Source organism: Micromys minutus, assembly GCF_963924665.1.
Source record: "Micromys minutus genome assembly, chromosome: 26".
Taxonomy (NCBI): Eukaryota; Metazoa; Chordata; class Mammalia; order Rodentia; family Muridae; genus Micromys; species Micromys minutus.
This window is the reverse complement of record NC_137961.1, coordinates 17357274-17377998: the sequence shown is the minus strand read 5'-3', so window position 1 is coordinate 17377998 and position 20725 is coordinate 17357274. Positions and strand designations below refer to the sequence as shown.

Genomic DNA, 20725 nt, shown 5'->3' with positions numbered 1-20725 from the left:
AATAATAAAAATCACCACTAGCTAATGCTCAAAGGGGAGCTTGACTTAAATGTCCACTTAGGGAATTGTGTCTAAGGACATCTTAATTGTTGTATTTTGAGCTTCAGTCAACCCCTGCTAGTGCCTACAGAATAACAAAACGCATTTTGTAGTTAAAGTAGGACTATTTCCCTGCTGAAAATCGCCTGTTTTTATTATCATAAGAATTGGTGCACTGAACTTAGCTCAGCTTCCAAGGTCTCAGTGAGCATGCCATGATTAATGAGGTAGCCATTAATGTCAGTGGATTGAACAACCGAAATCTGATTATATCAAAGTGCTTCCCAAACATTAGGGTCACATTAACAGTTTATTGAAACAAGCTGATAAAATTTAAAATGGTCATCTAATTCCCTTGGGTTCCTAATTGTTGTATGATAAATCACTCTGTAGAGAAATCTATTACAATGTTCCAAATGAGAAAATATAATTTACTGGGGTGTTTGAAGCACTTCGGTTCTTTACCAGGAAGATTCTGCTGGAGTGGGAAAGAAATGCTCATTCGTTTTAAAGTGTCTGGCCTTGAATAAAACCTCTTAATGATAAATCTTCCAAGTATGAACTGGCTAAGAAAAATGATGCATTTTACGACCTTGCCTTATGTAAAAACAAATTACATTAAAGTTTCTTGTGAGTCGATTACCAAAAGTTCAGCATGAATGAGCTTTTATTGACGCTCATCTACTCTTCTGAAGGAAATTGCTGCAGAAATCAACAGCGTCTTCTAAACCAGTTGACTATTTCTTCTCTCTGGAAGTCTGAGAATGTCCCCTACAGAAATGATGTCTCTGCTTTGAAAGATAATTTGGGGGGATCTCAAGCATATGAAGTGAACTCATTGCCAGGTTCAGGTTCTGGATGTTCACCTTCTGAACGTTGTATTTCCAGTAATGGCCTAACGCTTTGATATTAGCTATGCCGTTCAGATTATGTCATTGCTTATTCCTGGAAAAAGCCACTGGCTAAGAGAGGGAGGAGGTGAGTATTTCTGGAAATGGCCAGAAGAGGTGGTGACTCCAACTGCTTTGCTATAATTAATGATGTAATTAAAAGAAATGCATGATCATCTATGTGATGCTCATGGAGAATTGATACTCTGACCTTGGAGCTCATATTGGTAACTCTAGAATTATCATTGAAAGCCAATGGCTCTCAGGATACTTTTCCTGAATATCACCCCCTCTCTTGTTGAGATTAAGTTTTAGGCCTTCCTCATCACTTTCCTAAACCAAGGGTTTACACAAATTAACAGTATAACCATCAAATTATACTACAGTAATTTAGATTTCTACATTACCTACCAATGCTTATGTTTTGAAACTTTTCTTTGATAACATTTGATTGTTATAACATCAGATTTTTAGCAAGTTCTTTATTGGATAGAGAATGACTTAGTTAATTAAAAAATGAATGGATATCAATGTCTTTCAACAGAGGAATGGATACAGAAAATGTGGTACATTTACACAATGGAGCTATTACAAACAATGAGCTCGTGAAATTCACAGGCAAATGGATGGAACTTGAAAATATCATTCTGAGTGAGGTAACCCAGTCACAAAAAAACACACTTGGCATGTACTCATTGGTAAGAGAATATTATCCAAAAAGAAGTTTTGAATACCCATGGTGCAACTCACATATGGTCATATGAAACCAAATAAGAAAGAAGATTATACCCCAAAGTGTAGATGTTACAGCACTACTCAGTAGACAGAAGAGAATAATCTCTGGGAAGTAGAGGGAGAGAGGAATTTCAGAGAGAGAGGGAGAGGAAGAGGGAGAGGGAGAGGGAGAGGGAGAGGGAGAGGGAGAGGGAGAGGGAGAGAAAGAGAGAGAGAGAGAGAGAGAGAGAGAGAGAGAGAGAGAGAGAGAGAGAGAGAGAGAGAGATACAAAGAGGGGAGGGGAAAAGGGGCCCATTTCAAATATTGGAGGAGATGGGGGGAAAGTATACAGGGTCAGGAATTTGAAAGTAAGTGTGTAGGGGGTAAAGAGGACTTTATAGGTTAGCCACTATAAAGTCCAAGTTGCCAGGGACCTAAGGGGTTTTCAGGACCAAACAGAGAGGACTTTAGCCAAAATATCCACCAAAGGAGATATAATATCTGTAGAGACAGCCCCCAGTTGAGTGACAGGACCATCCTCCTAACTCAAAAAAATATTAATCCAGAATTCCTTCTGGCAGAAGGAAATGCAGGGGTAAAGAGTGGTGCAGAGACTGAAGAAAAGGTCATCCAGAGACTGCCTTACCTGGGGATCAATCTCATCTGCTAACACCAAACTCAGACTCTATTGCTGATGCCAAGAAGAGCTTACTGACAGGAGCCTGGTATAGCTGTCCCCAGAGAGGCTCTGCCATAAGCAGACCAGTACAGATGCTTATGTACATAGCCAAACATTGGACTGAGCATGGGGACACCAATGAAGAAGTTAGAGCAGAGACTGCAAAAGTCAAAGGGGGTTTGCAACCTCAAAGGAAGAATAAAAATATCCACCAACCATACCCCTTAAGGCTCCCAGGGACTCAACCACCAACCAAAGAGTACACAGGCTATACCCATGGCTCCAGCTGCGTATGTAGCAGAGGAAGGCCTTATCTGGCATCACTGGGACGGGAGCTACTTGGTCCTGTGGAAGCTTGGTGACCCAGGATAGAGGAATGTTAGGCCACTGAGAGGGGAGCAGGTTGGGCAGAGGGAGCACCCTCACAGTGACAAGGGTAGGAAAAAGGAGAAAAGAGACTTGTGGAGGGGAACTTGGAAAGGGGAATAACATTTGAACTGTAAATAAATAAAATAAGCAATTACAAAAAAAAAAAAAAAAGAAAACTGAAAATTTCAAGGGTAGAATATCAGTGCCTATAACGATGTTTGGTACACCACAGGTGCTCAGGAAACAAAAGTTGCCGAATGTTTAGAGAACAGCGTCAATCACAAAGATGCTGTTTTAAAAGCAAGTAACTTACGAAGTTTATGGACTGAAGTTTGGAAAAAGCATAGCAACCACATTTTTTACTAAGGAGAATTTTTTTTAGGCATCATGCATAGTATCATCTAACTTTATATCTGTTTTAATATATAGCTTTTACATTTTATTTTATTTTTATGTGTATGTGTGTTTACCAACATATATATCGGTATTCCATGAGTGTACCTGGTGTTCACGGAAGCCAGAAGATGGCATTCAACTCCCTGGGACTGGAATTATAGACAGTTGTGAGCTGCCATGTGTGTGCTGGGAATTAAACCCAGATTATTTTTAATGTGGTAAGACAATATTCCACTTTTTTGTGTGTTCCAATGAATCATGAGTGGCTTTAGCACCCATTTTATTTCCTAGTCTGGCAGTGTGATCATCTCTGCATCATCCCTATATACAAATACCTTCATATACTGTATGCATTAGAAGTTGCACTCCCTGGACAGAGAAACAGTTCCCTCTGACATCTGTTTGTCATCAGTGCTTAGAAATGCTCTTAGCTCATTGGACTATTACTCAGCTACTATATGAAATGAAATGAAATGAAATGAAATGAAATGAAATGAAATGAAATGAAATGAATGATATGATAATAATGTCAAAACACTGATTTTGTAAATTTAACATGGGACTTTAAAAATTTTCCAAATATTGAAGAGGATACTCCAAACATATTAAATACAAAAAGATTTGGGAAAAATGAGGAAGAAAAGATGTCTCCTCATTGTAAATAATTCCATTCATTGCCATTACACTAAACATTTCTATTAGAATTTAATTTTGATGCATATGTACTGTGAGGACCCTTACTTTATTTAGTTGCATTGTCCAAATCTATCTGTATCAATACCAAACTACATTACTTACTGAGTTTCAAACTAAGTCTTCATATACAGAAGGGGGAGTTTGTATTTGTCACAATTATGTTAGCAAAGGTAATGACATACTCATGACGCCTTTTCTAGACAAACTTCAAGATGGATGATAAAATAGCAGATGAAAAATGTTGCTTTTTAAAGTATCATTCCACTTATCATGAAATATTCCTAACACATTATTACAGTTATAACTAGTTTGCTAGCTATAATATATGTTGACTATAGGTTGTGCATTCATGGTTACTCAATTATCAAAGAAAAAACAATGGAATGTTGTATGTCTAAATGAAAAAGACTAGGAAATATTCTTTCCAAAAGAAATAAAAACTAACTTATTCTTGGCAACTTCTATTTATATGACTAACGTACAAGACAATCAAAAGGCAGAGAAATTGTAAGACAGTATTACATGAAATGAACAGATTCTGGACCATGGGAAATGATATGAGAGGGGTATTTGTATATAGCGATAATGCAGAGTTGATCACACTGTCAGACTAGAAAATAAAATGGGTGCAAAAGCCACTCATTCATTGTAACACACAAAAGAGTGGAATATTGTCTTACCACATTAAAAATAATCTGAGTTTAATTACCAGCACACACATGTAATTTATTCTTTAATAAATTACAGGGAAAAACAGTTGTTGGAAAAACAAACATTCTATCAATTAAAATACATAAACCTTCTTTAAAATTGAAAACTATAAAACTATTTTTGCATTTATGAAACACTTGAACATTTGAACATCAAGTGGGTGGGTTATGTAATTAGAGTGAATGGTGCTGTTTTAAAAGAAAGTGAGTCCTGATTTTCTTGAAATGCAAAGTGTAATAGAATGAAACAGGATAAAGGCATTGACTGATCTTTGTCATGTGAGTTTTTTTTTTATTACATTTACAAAGTACATGTGCACCCACACACTTCTTGTAATTCTATTGGTACTATACTCCATTTAACAGTGAATCATGAAAAACTGGTATTTTGAAATCTATTTTCTATCATAGGTATTTTATACAATGAGCATCTTTCTATTCTCCTTTATGAAATATCTTCATACTTATATTAATCTATTCATATTAACTTCATAATCATTTCAAAAACCTTTTCTGTCATACGATTGGAAAATTAAAATGTCATTGAAATTTGTGTTAATTTGGACAACTCTGAAGTCAACGTTAAGTCTTTGGAAGCTTCCCCAATCAAAGATGTGATAAACGTTTAAGGTGAGAGAATTTCTAACTGTCCTAATTTGATCAAAACACAGCTTTAGACATGAAATGAATTATTACTCTGTATATCAGAAATGGTGCAATGATATACCAATTAAGAATGAACTAAACAAAAATCTCCAAAATAAATAAAAACTATTTAAAACCTCAAAATATATATTTAGCCACCCACATTTTAAAATGACAGGCAGGGAGTGTATCTTCTACTTGGCATATGTCTAAGCAGTGAATATTTAATATCAATTATTACTACTGCAGCACCAGTTAGTGTTCTGTGTTGTGGTAGGACTAATACCTTATAGCAGGTAAAATACAGAATCAGGACAAGAACATTAGTTCTGAACTATTAGTGTGTTCATGATCTTGAGTATTGCCTTTTCTATTTACTTCAGTGGTTTTTGTTCCCAGAGATAGTTGCCCGAGCATGACTATTTTGGAACATTGGTAACTACTCTAAATACTGAAGCTATGCTTCTGTAAATAGAAAAGACTATAACCTTGTTTGAAAAAACTCGCTGGAGTGTGTCCATCCCTGGTGGCTCATTTTAAATGTGGTGTCCTATGTCTGTAAGCTTTGATATTACAATTTGCTACCACAGTGATGAGGGATGTCATAGAGGGAAAGGAAAAAGCATTAGCAAGAACATTGTCAAATGAAAATGTAACAGGCAAAATGAAATTTTACATTAAAATAAAAATGGATAATAATTTGTTATAGCTATTGCCCAAATATTACATGGCCTGGTTTTAGACTATTAGCCTTAAAAATTAGAAAACACTTTTAATCATGTTTTTCATTGTGAATGCCTTAGGAGGCTAAGGTACGTACTGCCAATAATAAGAATGGGAAATGGTGACCTAGGTGGTGACCACTTGCAGCCCTTGATACTAACACCTATTCATTGTCTACTAGTGCCTTCCTGTTCTTCTCTGAAGCGCCAAGGGTCTTTGGTTAGCTGTAGTCGTGGTGCTGAAACACTATGCTAAGACAGGTACAGTGATTTCAACATTGTTTCTCAGGCTACTGCAAGCACTGGAAGCAATCATAATAGAAACCAAAGTGCCGGACAGTAGTTAAAAGAAACAGTGCCAAGAGCAGCATCAAAAACCACAAGTGCCTCTTGGAGGCCGCTTCTCCACATCTATGTACAGTTCTCACATTTTAAATTTTACATAATGTGTTTGTCTTATTAAAAATGGAAACAGGGAGAGAGCACTTTCATCCATTAGCCTCCTCCAAGTACCTTATCCTCCTCCTTCTCCAGCTAGTTTTCCTCCTGCCTGTCCTTGGATCTTTTGTTTCTTGAAACAAAATCAACAATGAAAGTAAAAAAAAAAAAGCCATTAAACCAATGAAATCAGGGATATGGTTACAAATTTAAGTAGCTCTTCATCTGAGTTAGAGCTACTCTCTTAAATTAAGGAGGCTGTTAGTTTATCACAGGGTCTTCTATATCTCTTCACCAATCAATACCAGGTCATGGTTTGAAATCCAGGCAAGCATAGTTTGATTTGCCTTGACCTTGTACAGCCAATGAGGCATCTCCTGAACTAAAATAATTTTCCATTCTGGCCTTTTATCCAAGTCATGCAAAGGCCAGTAAATCCATAGACAAGAATAATATGTACTCAGAGTAAGAGGTAGCACAGTCATCCCTCAGAGCATTCCCTAGAGCATGCTGACAAAGTCTTCAGATTCTAAAGTACACACACTTGGGTTTTAGATCTTGTTCCATGGACACAGCAGTTTAGTTAATATCCCTAAACTCTGACTGCAGGTGGGTTTTCTCTTTGACAAGGCTACTCTGTGAAATGTTTATCTAAAACAACTGGTGAAATGTAACATGGTATAATCATTTTGAGAAACATTTTGGAAATTTATGTAATGATAATTATAAACTTACTATACCATCTGGTCCTTCCATGCCTAAGTGTTTATCATAGAAATTAAAATATGTATTCATATTTAGCTTGTATATTAAGGGTGATAACAGCCTTGTTGGTAAGAGATAAACTTTGGAAATAACCTGACTGCCCATTAACAGGTGAATGGAACAGTTTGTGATATACTCACATCATGTTATATGACCTAACAAAACATAAAACTATGTAACAATATATGAAACAAAATTTTGAATCCCAAGATAATTACACTGAGTAGAGGAAGCCAGAATTTGTTGTATTATTCTATTCATAAAAATTTGCAGAAAATTCAAAGAAAGTCCTCCAGTGCATATGTGTGAATGGGAAAGTGGATAGATGCCAACTTCAAAGGGAGCACCAGTGAGTTAGTGGATAACAGGCTTGTGTGTGTCCCAGAGTTTGGTGGTCTGGGGAACAGACATCAAAGTGAAGAAAATACACCCTTAACACATTTTCTGATTACTATGTCAATAAATCCAAAAGAAACAAACTGTAGTGAGACTATTTTTAGTAAGCTCAGATACAATAGCCAGAAGTAAATATGTTCCTTGTTGTTTTTATAAAAATTGGGATGGTAATTCTTCTATATATTGTTTTCAAAAAATTCCTTATTTCTGTTTTATTTCTTCTCACCTATAATGTTAATAATATTTTTGCTTAAAAACATTTCGAACAAATATTTTCATAATATTTTTGGTTTGTTGTAATAACTTTATACTAATTCAAGTTTGCTAGATATACATACCTGTCTAGTATTTAATATACCAATATTATCATAGTCATAATGTTTATTTTTCATGTTTCCCTTGTCTATCAAGAAAGGACTCTATTATACCTCTTTAAAAGTGAATGTATTCACTTCCTAGACTGATACTCTGGTATTGAAAATTCCTCTTCAGGAAGTGTTGGCATTTCCCCTGTAACATCTCCTCTTGTTCACCCAACAGCCTTGACCACTTTTTATATATAATTTCATCTGTCAAGTGACTTTAATCTCTCTTCCTTCTCCTCCAACAATGCCATGAATACAAGTATTCCTTTCTCTTGCTGTATAAAGCCTAGCAGAACAGATTGGGAAAACTCCCTTTGTCTTTCTGGGCAGCACAAATTTCCTAGAAGCACAGCAGTGTCTGTTTGAGGGTTTCTTGTTTATGAATACTGTGATTATTTTTTGTCCCTCAATATTTTCCATAAGACATGGTAACATTTATTAGGCTGGAAAGAAGTCTTAATCAGGGTTTCTATTCCTTTACAAAATATCATGATCAAGAAGCAAGTTGGGAGGAAAGGGTTTATTCAGCTTACACTTCCATATTGCTGTTCATCACAAGAGGAAGTCAGGACTGGAACTCAAGCAGGTCAGGAAGCAGGAACTGATGCAGAAGCCATGGAGGGATGTCACATACTGGCTTGCTTCCTATGGCTTGCTCAGCCTGCTTTCTTATATTACCCAGGTCTATAAGTCCAGGGATGGCACCACCCACAATTGGCTGGGCCCTACCCCCTTGATCACTAGTTGAGAAAATGCCTTATAGCTGGATCTCATGGGGCATTTCCCCAACTGAGGCTCCTTTCTCTGCGATTAACTCCAGCTTGTGTCAAATTGACATAAAACCAGCCAGTACAAGGGAGAAAGAAAGTGTAAAAACAGGAGGAAAATACACAAGAAAAAAATGGGTAAGGGAACTGCAGACAAATTTCACCAGTTCTGCAGATGCGGAGTAGGCTCAGCACATGAGCTGTTTTTTGAAGTCAATGCTTTTCCACAAAATTATGACCCCATTTCCCTCTCCAGATTATCAAGTTCTTCAAATAAACTGTGAGTGAACGAACATCAGATCCCTTGCTTAACATCTCTTGGAAGACTTCTCTCGTGTCTTAGCTCCACTGACTTGCAAGGCCTGAGTGTCTATATCCTCTAGTTCCAGCTTCTTTCTCACCATCATCTTCTTCCCACTCCCCTTTACTTTACGAATGTGTTATGTCTCCCCTCTCCTTTACTTCTCCTGCTGTCCTTTTTTTCTCACAGTGCTAGGGTCTTAGAGAATAAACTAGGGCTTGACACTGGCTGTATCATTGAGCTAAATGTCCAGCCCCCCAAACTCCCCTTTTCTATTTTGAAACAAGACCTCACTACATTTTCCAAACAGGCCTTAACATGTGACTCTACTGCCTTGGCCTCTGGTGCATTTGGTATTATCAGGATTTTATTGCATGATGGTCTTTCCATCACTCCAACTTGGGTCCACTGCTATTTACTCCTCAGACTAGCATTATCATAGGATCGAGACTTTCCTCAAGCCTTTGCGGACACACTGGTCCTCATACAAGTTCCTGTGAATGGTAGAGATTGTCTTTCTCCTCTCTGTCACTGAACAAACATTTGTCTCACATGTATTTGCATCGTTCTTGTTTGACGGCTGTCTGTGTGCTAGTCTATTATAGGAAGGGTTCATGATTCTTTTTCTTTTATTAGTTTAAATTTTTCAGTTTTTAAGTTTCATTTTACTCTCCATTAAATTCATAGCCCCTTTTTAGTATAGTGGGGAGCAACATGGAAGGTTCGCAGACAGTGGAGGATCAAAAGATATTTGTTTAATGAGTGAAAGAATTAATAGAAATGATGGAAAAATGATCCTGTGAAATAAATTCTTATCCCCTCATTACCCATGAGAAAATTGAGGATCAGAGAGTTTAAATTGCCAAGTTAATAACGTTCCATTATTTCTAAAAGAGTTAACAAGACAATAGGATGGAAGAGGGGGAGGGAAACCTCTATGGAGAGAATAGATCCACGCCAGGAATGTAAGCTTCATTCCGTGTTTATCACATGTTTACTTGCACGGTACACGCTAAATAGTGTCCTGATTAAATCCATCACAGCTCTCTCAAAACCAATAATCCCAGACTGTGAGTTACGTAGGTCCGGGTTGCAATGCTTCTCTGTCCGGGTTACATTTCCTAACCCTGCCTGTGATTTCAGTTCTAACTGTGGCAAGGGAAACAATTCCACGCAAAATCCCAGTCTCCTCTCACACTCTTTTCAGCCCTCAAGATTTTCTTTTTCAAACCTCAGGCTCTTACCCAACCACCATCCAGATACATTCAGGCAGCAAAAGGAAAATTTCTTTATGATGTGAACATATGTCCTACAAAGGATTTTCCTTGGGCTTACCTATGTTTTTGGTACAAGCCCACCCAGAGCAGCATAAGTCTCTATTTTACTCGTATGCATAACTTTTCAGGAATAACAAATCAAATCTTCCAAGTGACACAGGTGTCAAGATCTCTGAAACCTATTTTCTTGAGATTGGACATGACATGGAGAATTACATGTGGGAAGTTTATTATGGTATGTTCCTATGTTGAATAGGTCAGCATTAGATTATGGTGACAGCAGTTGTTCTGGATGGAGGGAAGCTTTGTATTGTGTGGTATTCATCACAAAGGGCTTACCCAGAGCTGAGAGCTGTTAAGGGTTCCTCTGCAACACCAAAAGAACAGAGCCAGAGACACTCCCATTCCATGGACCAATTTCTGAGTGTGAGCTCTCTAAGGGGAAGGAAGGACTTGGGTTATAAGGAATAGCTCCTGCTTAAGACGGCCTGCAGAAAAGAGGTCAGCAGAGCACTGTGTGCTACTGACCCACTAACCTAAGGAGGAATGACACAGATTGATGGGCATCAATGGCTCACCACAGGATTCACTGAGTTCTCATCCATGTTCTCCTGCCTCTCACCACCAAGACCTGGCGAGTCCCAGACTATACTGTCAGAGAGAATCTATTTGATACAACCTGAGGGCTGTCAATATTTTAGAAAACAAGCACAGAATAAAATGCATTTCTATGAAGCTATTTCTACTTTGTAATTGCTTTTGTTTAGAAAATGACCTGGAAATTTTGTCTAACTCTGACCAGAATGATGAATCATTCCTTTCTTTTCCTTTAAAGACTTTGCTAAAAGCTTCTAAAATTTCATAGACAATAAGAGAAAGAAGATACCCTCATGTATTCTTCCTGATTTTGTTCAATAGGTAATTGGAATGTCTCCCACAATGCTATAGGGTACTGAAGTTTCTAGCTGCCTTAGTATAACCAGATGACTAAAGTTGAGTGTTTATTGCCACTTTACTGACTAAAAATTATTCTTAAATAAGAATTTTACAATGTATTAATGGCACTGAACTCTGCCCTCCCAAAGGTCCCCACACAGTCTTCCCAAAATAAAGCACTTGAACCATTAGGTCACTGAGAAAAAAGTCCAATATTACTAATTTTCAAAGTATTTCTATTGGCAGTTTCAAGGCCTACATGTTTCTGCGACATGTCTTCCAAAGACCATCATCCTTTCCAAGAAGCCATCTTTTCATGGCACCTTCAAAGTTATTCAAGGTATCAACTGATGTCTCTTCATAATTTTGTGTAAAAAAAGGAAAGCATATTTTAAACTTTGTTTTCCTAAATATTTATTCCAAAGACTACATTTTCACAGTGGTTTTTAATCCTAATGTCATCCCTAAAATAAATCATTATGTGTACTTCATGTGATCTTTTCAGAATGCAATAAAACAGATTGTTTTTAATGGCTGCTCCAGCAATGAAAAATATCTGTGTTAGGTGGGAAAAACAAATTGATGCTTTTTCAATTCCTTTTAATGGCACGAGGATCTTTGCAACCTGCTGTGAAAAATATTCTCTTAATGATAGGCCTGTGGCACAACTTAAGGAGTCATCAAGAAATAAATGTGCTGCTGTCTGCCTGGCAGCTTGGTGTCCCTTAATTGAAGTGTTATAAGATTCTGTGCAGAGCGAGCCTCCGGGGTTTCATAGCTAAATGGCATGGACACCTCTGATGAGACATGCAGACGAAGATGTGTCAATACAATCTCCACCAATTTGCTGTAATAGCAGAGACTGATTAATTTTATAACCACGGGTGCTTCTATTAGCTAACCTAAGGAATGATTTAGACTTTATTAAGCAACTTATTTCTATCTTCTTTTCAAGAGACTGCTGCAACCTAGTTTATCTCTGAGTGCTACACTGTAGCACATTTTTCTAATAAGGATTCTAAATGTATTATTAAAGAAAGGAATATGAGTTGGCCTTAGCTTTCAGGAAGTGTAATCATGGGAACTTTGTGTGACTCTTACTATCTCAAATGCACTTGAGCAAACTTAGAGTTTCTCAAAGAAAAAAAAAAAGTAACTTCATATTTGAAGCAATTGAGTTGGAAGCTCTGATATACATTTTTAATGTGCAAAAAATAAAGGAACTGAATCAAAAAGCATGTGGCTGTATATTTTTATCTTTTTTGTGAGATAAAATTGCATTAATATTTCATGATAATTGCCCGTGGACATCTAACATCATTTGGTTACACATAATCAACTAATGCTTTATATTTTAAGGCTTTGTTCAATAAAAAATTAATCATCATGCATGGGTGAACAATGTATTTGGATGTTTAGCTACATAATTCTATGCATAAAAAGGTTCTGGTTTATATACTGAAAATCAAATTGTGGATACATCCAGATAGCAATGAATTTGACATAAGGACCCATTTAAAAATTATAAAATATGAGCTCAGGGACATACCTTTATAATTTGTGAAATCATACATTAAACGAAACTGCACTTTACTATAAGCTGAATGTCCAACACTTTATTTGATGATGGAGAATCCATTGGAAGCAATTCTACTGTAGAAACAGTGAGAGCACTGTTGGTCCCTGTTACTAACTTAGAGCCTAGTATTGACAATGTGATGTGAGATGTCTACAAGTAATGTCTGAGAAAAGCATATACACTTCCATACCACTAGGATGTTTTACATTTTTCTTCCTACATCATATTGAGGTTAAGAGACTACTGATAGCTATGGGGAGAGAGCACATTCTCAAATGTTTTCAAGCTTACTTGTAATAAAATCTATTTGTTTGCAGCAAAATTATGCTAAGCATTCTAGGTCTATTTTGGAATAATTATGATTATGGTGTGTTTTACATTCATTCTTTGAAAATTACAATACGGTACAATTTTATTATGCAGCTTTTTCTATAATAGATGATAAATGCCTTATAACCTCAAAATGTGTAGGAGAGATAAAATTATATAACTGGGTAATACAGAGATTAAAACAATACATTCTGAACAGCATGTATTATCTATGAAATATTAATTCCAGCCTATTTTAACAAGTATGATAGGTTAGGATTTGGGGCATACACCTGATACTCAGTAATAGCATGAATGCTCTAAAATTCCTCCTAACTCTCTAATGTCTTGGTTAACATGTTCTACAATAAATAGAGCAGAGATTGTATCGTATCTCCCTTGAAGTTACACTTTACTTTATCATGTTGTATATAATCAGTTACAGCTACACTACTATGAATACTTCAGTTATAAGTTTAGCAAATTTACATATAATTTTAAAGATACTGGAGATTTTATATTACTTTTAGAAGAACATCATTTTTAAGTCACTCTTGCCTGTGGTACAAAGACTGTCAGAGCTAAGAAAAATGCACACCGGAGGCATGACCGTTCATGATTGGTTCTTTATGTTTAAGCTGAATCGCAGTTTAAAAAATTTCAGGCAATTTTTAGAGCCAAAAAATAAAAGATAGTTATTGGCAGCCATAGGAAAGACACTCCAAACTCTCCCATCCAGAGTTAGCACTACTGGGAAGGAAGCCTTGACTTCTGAGTATATGCATTCTGACACTTTTCACTTGAACTTCAACCACATTTGCTCACCAACCACTTTCTTTCTTTTTCTTCTTTTGCATTTTTATTGGGTATTCTCTGTATTTACATTTCAAATGTTATCCCCTTTCCCCTCTCTCCCATCCCTCCTCCCCCTCCACTTGCTTCCATGAAGGTGCTCCCTCTCCTGAATGCCCACTCCCACCTCAGCACCTTGGCATTCCCCTACACTGGGAAAAGGAGCCTTGGCTGGACCAAAGGCCTCTTCTCCCATTGATGACAGATAATGCTGTTCTATGCTTCATATGCAACTGGAGCCATGAGTCTCACCATGTGTATTTATTAGTTAGTGTTTTAGTCCCTGGGAGCTCTGGAGGGTTTGGTTGGTTGATACTATTGTTTTTCCCATGGGGTTACAAATCCTTTCAGCTCCTTCAGTTCTTTCTTTAGCTCCATAACTGAGGTTCCTGTGTTAAGTCTAATGGTTAGCTGCAAGCATCTTCATCTGTATCAGGATGGGTCTAGCAGAGCCTCTGAGGAGACATCCATATCAGGCTCCTGCCAGTAAGCATTACTTGGCATCAGCAATAGTGTTTGAGTTCAGTGGCTGCATATGGGATGGATCTCCAGGTGAGGCAGTCTCTGGATAATCTTTTCTTCAGTCCCTGCTCCATTATTGGTCACTGAATTTTCTCTGGTAACTGTTTAGTTCTACCTTCTAAGAAGGAATGAGTCATACACATTCTGGCCTTCCTTCTTTTTGAGCTTCATAAGGTCTGATTGTTTCTTGGGTATTCCAAGATTTGGGGGCTAATATCTGCTTATCAGTGAGTTCATACCATGTGTGTTGTTTTGTGACTGTGTTATCTCACCCAGGATGATAGCTTCTAGTTCCATACATTTGCCTAAGAATTTCAAGAAGTGACTGTTTTTAATAGTTAAGTAGTACTTCACTATGAAAATATACCACATTTTCTGTATCCATTCATCTGTTGATGGACACCGGGGCTCTTTCCAGTTTCTGGCTATTATAAATAAAGTTGCTATGGACATGGTGGAGCAGGTGTCCTTGTTATATGTGGCAGTGTCTTTTGCCAAGGTGTTGTATAGCTGGGGCCTCAGGTTGTCCTATGCCCAATTTTCTAAGAAAACTTCAGACTGATTTCTAGAGTGGTTGTACCAGCTTGAAATCCCACCAACAGTGGAGAAGTGTTCTTCTTTCTCCATATCATTGAAAACATCTGCTGTCACATGAGTTTTTTATCTTAGCTATTCTGACTGGTGTGAGGTGGAATCTCAAGGTTGTTTTGATTTGCATTTCCCTGATAACTAAGGATGTTGAACATTTCTTTAGGTGCTTCTCAGCAATTCAGTATGACCTCAGTTGAGAATTCTTTGTTTAGCTCTGTACCCCATTTTTAATAGGATTATTTGATTCTCTGGAGACTAACTTCTTGAGTTAATTGTATATATTAGATATTAGCCATATATCAGATGTAGGATGGTAAAGGTCTTTTCCCAATCTGTTGGTTGCGATTTTGTCCTTTTGACAGTGTCCTTTACCTTATAGAAGTTTTGCAACTTTATGAGGTACCACTGAAGATTCTTGATCTTAGAGCAGAAGCCATTGGTGCTCTGTTCAGGAAAATTTCCCCTGTGCCTATATGTTCAAAGTTCTTCTCCACTTTCACTTCTACTAGTTTCAGTGTACCTGGTTTTATGTGGAGGTCTTCGGACAACTTGGACTTGAGCTTTCTACAAGGAGATAAGGATAGATTGATTTGCATTCTTCTACAAACTGCCTGTCAGTTGAACCAGAACCATTTGTTGAAGAGGCTGTCCTTTTTCCATTGAATGTTTTTAGACCCTATGTCAAGAATCAAGCGATGATAGGTGTGTGGATTTATATCTGGGTCTTCAATTCTACTCCATTGATCTACCTGCCTGTCTCTGTACCAATACCATGCAGTTATTATCACAGTTGAAATGTAATACAGCTTGAGGTCAGGGAAGATGATTCACTCAGACTTTCTTTTACTCTTGAGAATAGTATTTTTATACCTTTTTTTGTTATTCCAAGTGAATTTGCAAATTGATCTAAGTTTGGGTATGTTGTGCCTTCCTTTTCATTAAATGCTAAATAGTCTTTAATTTCTTTCTTTATTAATTCCTTGAACAAATTGTCATTGAGTAGAGCATTATTCAGCTTCCATGTGTGTGTGGGCTTTCTCTTGTTTTTGTTTTTATTGAAGACCATGGTAATCTGATAGGATACATAAGATTATTTAAATCTTCTTTTTTCTGCTGTGGCCAGTTTTGTGACCACTTATATGGCTATTTTTAGGGAAGATACCATGAGGTGTTGAGAAAACTGTAAAAAAAATTGAGATGACACTTTAAAGGAGACACCGGAAATATAATCAACTGCATTAAAATAATATTAATGTACATGCCAATGATGAAACCAAGTATTTTGAATACATTCACAGCATATCAACATGTACTTATAAGCTATCCACATGCATTTCTGCAATAATGAACCATTTCACATTAAAATAAAATTTTATAAATGAAAAAGAAATCAGAATAATACAGAACTAAGAATTTTATTTTTGTATTTTGAGAACTATCCTCAGCCCTTCCCTGGAAGACATTCAGCCCATTCTGGATAGCCCCGCGATAGTCTGCAAATGTACGTTTGTAGAACTGATAACTAACAGAAAACACTGAAAAAGCATAAGAACATCTGGAAATAAAGAGGGAACATAATCACAAGGGGAATATTGAAAAGCTGCTTTTATGAGTCAGTGGTGAACTATAATCTATGTGGTAAAGGCGAACAGGAGAAATGAGGAGAGCATCACTGGGCAAGATGTTGATTATCTCTCACTTAGACATATGGACCATGCTGTCATCATAGAAAGGTTTGATTTGTCACACACACAGGGTGAGACAGTGTTCCTATTGGGAAATCTGAATTTGAACTTCCTAGTAAAGCCAACAAATAACAGAAAAATGCACACTCCAGAGCCAGCACCAATCTCCCTATCCTGACAGCCAAGAGCACATTTTTACCCGAAATCATTTATGAATGTATTATCCTCTTGGGAGTTTCCTTGTTATATATACTATATGCCTGAGAAAAAGTTTGGTGATCATGCTAACAATGGAATATAGAAGTGAATATTAAAGCTGTGTTAAAACATTAATAATAATGCAGAGATCACATAGAGATCTTCTGCCAAGGATTTTCTGTTACTTTTGAGAGGCAAGAAAAATCTCTTTCATCTTGAATGAGTAATTCGCTAAGTGAACCAGGTTTAACACAGTTTAACTGTAAAATGGTGAACTGAAGGAAATGTTAGGATAAGCAGAGGTTAATTTGTATTAGGTATTTTTTTAAACACTCTTGGGTATAAAAGAGTAATGTCTATATCAGAGACAGAGTTGGCCAGGATTACTGCTTACTTGAGCCTCAATGAAATATAATGAAAGCCATGCAATTTTATAAAAGGAAAATCTATTATAAAAATGAGGTTTGGGGTATATAAATGATGACATAATGTGTGACTTGATTTAGATTTTAGTTGCTATACTTTTATTTGTAAGAGAGATGGTCAGTGGGTAAAGCACCATACATATAAGATAAGTATAAATCTTTAAAAGATAATAGTTATTACAGTATTTTATCTCTACATATATTTTTGTTTCTTAAAAGTAGAAAAACAGTATTTCTCAGATTCTTTTTCTGAAAAAAAAATGCTCTTAAAACTTTTTATAGATAGTATTGATTTCCAATGTGATTGTTTCTCTTCATAACTGCTATTAGTTTCATAACTATTTGCTATTATTTTACTAACTTTGTACTATTTTAAGTAATTATAAATGTATGACAAGATTACTATACTTTTCAAAGCAAGCAAACACGGCAGAGAATAATCATTTTCCGTTGTACTGAATCACATTCATGTCAATATCAGTAGAAAACAACTAGATTATATATTTCTGTCTACATCTGATCTGTTATTTAATTGAAGGATATAAAAATCTCACTTCACACAGATAACTAAAACAAAGAGTATTTTAGGGATATGGTTCTGTTTGATTGGCTGTACTTCTTTAGCATTCTGCTGAACCTTAGCAAACCGAAGCATAAACTACTTAAAATGACTAGCTGCTGGGATATGTAACTGTCTCTCTGATATTCTGGATAAAACTCCTTCATTTTTGTAAAATGGAGTATGATATCAGGGTCACTTGGGATTTCAATTTCTAGGTTTTTTTTATTTTCTTTCTTTTTTTAAAAAAAAAAATCTACAGTGGCTATCCAACGTCCCATTTCCAATAGTAAAGAGGATATGCCCTATTTTTCCTGCATCTTTACTGCAATTTGTTGTAATTTGTTATCTTATGAGTAGCCATTTTTCTTTCCTGGTGGTTAGGAATATTGAATGTTTTTTTTCTAATAGTTAATTGAAATTTGTCTTTCTTCTTTTGAGAATTTCCTGTTCAGTTCAGTGGACTCTTTATCAATGTGGATGATTTGAAAGTTTTAATTCAAGTTTTGTATTTGTTTATTCATATTCTGGAGATTAATCCTGAATCTGCTACACAGTTGGCAAAGATCATTACCTTTTGATAGGCTACCTCTTTACACTGGTGAAGGTTTCCTTTGCTTTACATAATGGTATTTTCTTTTTCTTTCTTTATTTGTGCCAATTTAAATAGTTTTATTATTCCATGCTATTTGTTTTGGGTCCCTGTGGAACAATGTTTTACCTTCTACTTGGACTGACTTAATCCACCTCTCCAATGTTGGGGCCTGAAGAAGTACCACCATATGGAGGAGCCCCCCACCAGAGAAGCCACCAGGCATTTCTCCAGGCATGCCACCAGCACTGTGGTGCAGCTTGGGAGGGATAGGCCTACAGACTTTCTCCAGTTCTTCCTGCTGATGCTCAGATTCTTTCTTCTCTGCAGTCTGGTCCTTATCCAGCCAGCTGATGATGTCATTGCATTTGTCAAGAATCTTCTGTGTGTCCTCATCATTGATCTTGCCTTGAAGTTTCACATCTTCAACAATAGCTTTCAAGTTGAAAGCATAATAAGACTTCAGTGAATTGATGGAGGAAACCTTATCTCTCTGCTTCTCATCCTCAGCCTTGTACTTCTCAGTTTCTTGGACCATGTGCTCAGTTTCTTCCTGACTCAAGCGGCCCTTGTCATTGGTGATGGTGATCTTGTTCTCCTTTCCTGTGCTCTTATCTACAGCAGAAACACTGAGGATGCCATTGGCATCGATGTCAAAAGTAACCTCAATCTGAAGAATCCCACAGGGTGTTGGGGGTATGTTTGTGAGCTCAAACTTCCCAAGCAGGTTGTAGTTGTTCTTGGTCATGGCCCTTTTACCTTCATACACCTGGGTGAGTACACCTGGCTAATTGTCAGGTGGTGAAAGTCAGTGTCTGCTTGGTCGAAATGGTGGTATTGTGCTTAATGAGGACAGTCAACTCCACCAACAGTTTTAATACCAAGGGAAAAGGAGTGACTTCCAAGAGCAGCAAATCCTGAGTATTTTCAGAGTTGTCTCCAGATAGAATGGCTATTAATCTGGGTTAATGCTCTTATTTTGTTCTTTTCCACTGAAGATGTCTTGCAGAAGTTTCTGAATCTTGGGCATTCTGGTAGAACCACCCACCAAGACAATATCATGGATCTGTGACGTGTCTAGTTTGGCATCTTGAAAGGCGATCTCTACAGGGTCCAGTGTGCCATGGAACAGGTCACCATGCAATTCCTCAAATTGCACATGGTAATGGAGGTATAGAAGTCAATTCCCTCATAAAGAGAATCAATCTCAGTACTGGCTTTGTTGCTGGAGAAGAGGGTGTGTTTGGCCCACTCACAGGCAGTGCAGAGACAGCAGACAGCTCCTTTGTTCTCACTGGTGTTCTTCTTGTGCTTTTGCTTAAACTCAGCAGTGATATGGTTGACCATTTCATTGTGAAAGTCTTCTCCACACAAGTGGGTGTCTCCAGCTGTTGATTTGACCTAAAGAATTCCACCCTCAATAGTGAGGATTGACACATTTAAGTGCCACCTCCCATGTCAAAAATCAGCACATTTCTTTTAGCTCCAACCTTCTTATCTAAGCCATAAGCAATATCTGCAGCAGTTGGTTCATTGATAATTTGAAATACATTGAGGCCAGCAATGGTTCCAGCATCTTTTGTTGCCTGTTGCTGAGAGTCATTGCAGTAAGCTGGCACCATGACCATGGCATTGGAAACAGTCTTTCCAAGGTAAGCTTCTGTAATTTCCTTCATCTTTTTCAGAACTATTGAGGACACCTCCTCTGCACAGAAATTTTTTGTCTCCTCTTTGTATTTAACTTGGGGCTTGGGACTTCATTCACCACCATGAAGGGCCAGTGCTTCCTATCAGGCTGAACAACAGCATCATCAAACCTACATGTGACCAGATGTTTGGCATCAAACCCTGAGTTGGTGGGACTCATTGCAACCTGATTCTTGAACACATCCCCAATTAATCATTCTGTATTAGTGTGGCAACATGGCTCCTGATCATTGGCAATGATTTCCACCTTTCCATGCTGGAAGATACCCACACAAGAGTAGGTGGTGCCAAGATCAATGCCAACTGCAGGTCCCTTAGACATTGTTGCTTGCATGTGTGCCCGTCTGTGGTGATGATGAGACCACACAAATGCCTAAGAGCTGACTCCACATTCAATGAGACCCAAAATGGTATTTTCTTAAAGATTAATTGTAATATAGAATATAAACTATGTCAATATAATCTTTTGTTTCAAGTTACAATGCAGCTCTTTGGTTCTCTTTTGTGCTTTGGATATTTTATTACATGGATAATTTTACACCATCCTGCATTGAGAAATCATCAAATTCTATCTTTGTGTTTTTATAAACATAACAGACC

The 20725-nt window shown here is 37.1% G+C and overlaps 1 pseudogene across 1 annotated transcript; it reads right to left on the bottom strand.

Annotated features, from left to right (window-relative positions):
- Positions 1-18564: 18564 nt before the first annotated feature.
- On the bottom strand, positions 18565-20447 carry LOC308437354 (heat shock cognate 71 kDa protein-like; annotated as a pseudogene). The gene has a single exon. The product of its transcript is annotated as a heat shock cognate 71 kDa protein-like (transcript).
- Positions 20448-20725: the final 278 nt, after the last annotated feature.